This window comes from Aptenodytes forsteri, unplaced genomic scaffold, assembly GCF_000699145.1.
Source record: "Aptenodytes forsteri isolate BGI_AS27 unplaced genomic scaffold, ASM69914v1 Scaffold81, whole genome shotgun sequence".
Classification (NCBI taxonomy): domain Eukaryota; kingdom Metazoa; phylum Chordata; class Aves; order Sphenisciformes; family Spheniscidae; genus Aptenodytes; species Aptenodytes forsteri.
The window spans coordinates 6,433,763-6,438,563 of NW_008795259.1; positions in this window are offsets into that span (position 1 = coordinate 6,433,763).

The window sequence follows — 4,801 nt, forward strand, 5'->3', positions numbered from 1 at the left end:
AACAGTGCTGATGTATTTAAGAATAAAAATGGAAATGAAGTGTCATTTTAAACAGTAATTTAAATTCTAATTGTAAGAGAAACCCCACAACATTCTCAAACTTGCACTTCATTGTAATACGCTGCTGCTGTTCCAGGCTAATTAATCCAAGTTAGTTATCTAATTACAGTGAATAAAGAATACCATTATGTGTTCAAAAGATCATGTATAACTGGTATGAAAGTCTCAGAGCAAATACTAGGTCTAAGATTAATGTTTCCAGGGAGACAACCATCTTGACGTGCAGACATCTTGAGAACTACTTAACACAAAAACTTTCTGGATGTTTTCAGTTCTGTTCCCAGAGTCATCCTGGCAATGTTTTAATTAAGGTCAAGTAAGTGCAAAAGAGTAATGGTAAAATTTCGAAAAGCAAAAGCAGATGATGATGCAGAAATCTGTTTTTGCAGTGATAACCAAATTGGGGGTGGGCTATTCCATTTAGTTGGCAAAGACCCTCCACAAAACACAGCAAAGCAAAGGGCAAATTAAAACTCTCATCACTCAAGCTGCAGCGAAGGGTTCCCTCTCCTTTATTCCCCTTTTAGATGAGTTTCCGCCAGTGAGCACAACTTGCATTCCCTACATCTTTAATCTTTGCCCCTCCATGGGAGGTGTAGACCACCAAGGAGTTAATCTTGACTCTTTTTGCTTCTGAAGCTGGAAATCTACCCTGACAGAACAGTAGATTTCCCTGGCAAGATCCAAATCTTGATACCTTTAAAATCCGGTGTAGCTGATGTTTCCAGGGGCCTGAGAGGCAGCTGAGGCAGGGATGACCTGAATGCATGACATATCAGCCAGGATGAGGGTTTGCCAGGTGTCCCCCAGCCCTGGTGTAAGCCCAGGGTTGTGCTTTTCCCCCTGTGACTTTGAATGTGCTGGGGCACCAAGGGGGCTCAGCACATCTCCCAGGTAATTTCAAGAGGGTTGCAGTCTACACGTTGCTGACTGTGTTAAAGTGGCCACTCATTGCCCTGTTATCCTAAGCCCCAGGTAAAGGGCTTTATACAGAGCAGAGCATGGCGAATTTTATCAATAATTTAATTATTACTGCTGCTTCTGCAGTAAAAGGCTGGAGATTTCTGGAGTTGTTCTGTATGCTGCCCGGGGTTTGCACAGGGTCCCAAATTGTGGAGGTTGATAGAGTAGTAAATACCTATATTAGTCACTCTGCTGTTATAGGTGCTATTTAAAATCAAATTCACTATTCTCTTAAAATTGGCAGCTGCTCATTCCTTGCAAAAAAAATGTTATTGTATTCTTTATTTAATCTGAGTTAATTATAATCCTGGTGCCTTCATGGTGGTGTTTAAAAGCACTATTCTGATGAAATTTCTTTAATAGCATATCTGTACAAAACAGTGAATGGCTTAAGCTTGTTTCTAATAATTTTATTTTTCCAAACACAAGGATATAACATATTTTAACTGTATTACTTAAGTGTATTACTTAAGTAATGCATACTTCCAATTCATTTAATTACAAACTTTTCCTTTATCCTGAAAGTCCTTACAATCTACTTTATTTTTTTTCTTTTCTTTTCTGGATGAAATATGTGAAATGTTAAACGCAAAAGTGTCCATTGGTGTTGGGATAAGTAAAAACTTATATCGCACCGATGTCCTCTTGCAAGAAACAGAAAAAACCACAGATGGATCTAGGTCACTGAAAACATTCCCCATAAAGAAAACTGTTACTTTGAGTACTTGTTGCATTTGTTCAGACAAAGGTCCTGACTAGTGAAGTGTTTGCATTAATACGTTCACAGTAAAGTGGGTCAGAGGAATTTCTCACCTATATGTGTTCTTCAAGTGTCATCCTGTGGCAAAACAAGCTACAGGAGTTAGGCAAAAAATTAATTGTTGGTCTCTGGAGTGACTTGCAGAGAAAAGTGGAGTGGGAATTTAGAAAATATATTCTAAAGTACAGGTATGACCTTCTACAAGTAGCCAGTAAGTGAAAGCAAGATGAAAATGTTGCCTTGTGCCAGGTAAAAAAAACCAATGAAGATAGAGTTCCTGTTGTCCGACAGAATAAAGTTTGGATAGGAATGTTTTTCCGGTAAAAAACTTACTCTTGACAAGTAAATTATATGTTGTAAAATCCATTTGCTATGTAGTTGCCAGATACCTTATGACAAGCAAATTGAGCCAGGCTCAGCAGAGGTTCTTTAAAAGTTACCAACACATGTTATAATAAAAATTAAGCCCTCAGACTCAAATTCAGTTTTACCCACCCTAGCCTGAATTCAATAGGTGATGAACCAGGCAGTTTTTCATCAATGCTATAGACAGACAGGTTCTTGGGAAGGCTTTTGTTTGCTTTCCAGTCTTTCTTCTAAAGCCCTACAAGCTGCCTATTGCATAATCATATAAGCAAAAAGCAACCCCACCTGAAGGTGGCTGGTTGCAGTCCACCTAAAAGACAAATAGCTGCAAAGAAAGTGAAGGAAACATTAAATTATATCATATTTGTGGGAAACTGTGGTACAAACAGACCAGGTGTAACTATGAACCTGAACTGGAGCTTGAGCTAGACTTTAACTTGGTATAGAGCATCTGTCAGGAGTGTATGCTGACTTACACATTCAGCCCTTTCCAGATGAATCACAGTAAGTCTCTTCAGCCAGAAACACAGGCAGCAAGGTGCTCAGCAGCACCCACTTCTCACCAGTTCTGTCATCTTTCTGGATGATTGCCTTCCTGGATACCTACTTCCAGAATGGACATGAGCTCTGAGTTTCCCTTCCCTCTGTCCTCTTTGGGAAAAAATGAAGAGTTAATCCTTTCTCCCCAGGTCAACAGCCTGTCTATTAATTTATCACAGCATCTCCAAAATGAATTCGTTTGTACACCATTTTCTAATATGAATTTCAGGGTACTCAGAGACTTTGTACTCATACTTTATTAGAGAATGGTAATTTTCACGGGTATAAGAATTATCTTGTCTTACTGACAGGTGCTTCTGAGAGTGGAAATTAGTGCAGTGCTGACTGCAGAGAGAAATAAATATACTCCATTCAAGCAGGAAGCTGTTTCTGCAGCACGGAAAATATTTGATCCCTGAAAAGGCAAGTCTAGCTGTAAATTATTTTATAACATGTCAGCAATGAACTTTCATCTTTCTAGTGTCTATATAGGAGGAAGGACACAAATGGCAGAAATTTCAGGTAGAATTTTTTGGTACAGCCAAATTCACTTAGCATCCAATCTCAGACAAGAAAGACATGTAGAAACACTGTTAATTTTGCCTTGTTGGCCTTCCTTAATGCTTCTGACCGGAAGACAGCAGAAGGGAGGGCTACAGACTGCACAATATGCTTAGAAATGCCCCAGAAGTGCACTTTGGTGCTCTGCCTGGACTCTAATACCATCACAAGAGGTACCACCTGTTGCAGAAACCTTCTTGACCTGAGGGCAGATTCCTCCTGTCAGATCTGAGAAGGACCAGCCTGATCCAGTGCCCCTCAATAGGCTGGGGACCAGCTAAAGGCCCTTCTTTCAGGTAACTTTATGACAAGACTGAAATTAAAGGTCTTTTTCCATCAGGACGTAAATTTAATATCTAATAGCTTCATTTTGAAAGGTTTTTTAACTCTCAGGGGACTATTAAGAATGTCTCAGGTTTAAAAATTCTACAACAGAATAATTCAATGACACTTGCTTTGCTGTTGCTTGAGCTCCTTCCAGACCTTAACTGTAGATTTCTTCTCCTTTTAAGTGTTTTTAGTAATGTGTGTGCCTTTTGGCTATGAAAGAAAAGCAACCTGTATACTGAAGAGACGACATTACAATCTGTGGTCCTGAAGTAAAACTGGACTAGCTGATGTTAGTGTGCAACACAACATAAGTATGTAAGAGAAAACTGGTAACAATGGTGTAATCTTTTCCGTTATTTCCTAATATTGCATTTAAAACTAGCTTTTTTTTTCCTGTAATGGTGCCATTGATGAAGGTGACTTGTGACAAAATCACAAGTGTGCTGGTAGAAATAGGAGGCAGATTTGTGATTTTTGTTAGCCCTTCTGAAACAGTATAATTGAATTTGGATCCCTAACACTACTGCAAGGGCAATTTTCTCCCCACACTCCTTCCCATTGTACTAAAGTGCCAGTTGTTGGTAAAAACTGCTCCAAAAAGGTGAACGTTCTTGCCACTCAACTTGCTATTAAGCAGTGATTTATTTCTGACTCCCAAATGGCCCGTCTTTCTATATAAAGAATAGGAACCAGCTTCAGAGACTAAATTTGTCCCTCTGTCTACCCAGTAGGTGAGGACACATCATGGGTGCAACAGATACCCCATCCTGATCTTGCTATTTGTCCTGTGATGGGGTTAGAAACTGAGGGAACATTAGGAAGGAAGGTTTTGCATGCTTCAGACACATAGAATCATAGAGTCATAGAATATCTCAAGTTGGAAGGGACCCATAAGGATCATCGAGTTCAACTCCCTCCTCCTCGCAGGACTACCTAAAACTAAATCATATGACTAAGAGCATCGTCCAGATGCTCCTTGAACTCTGACAGGATTGGTGCCATGACCACTTCCCTGGGGAGCCTGTTCCAGTGACCGACCACCCACTCAGTGAAGAACCTTTTCCTCGTGTCCCAGCTGAACTTCCCCTGATGCAGCTTCGTTCCATTTCCTCATGTCCTATCTCTGGTCACCAGAGAGAGGAGATCAGCACCTCCCCCTCCACTGCCCCCCTTGAGGAAGTTGTAGGCTGCAATGAGGTCACCCCTCAGCCTTCTCTTCTC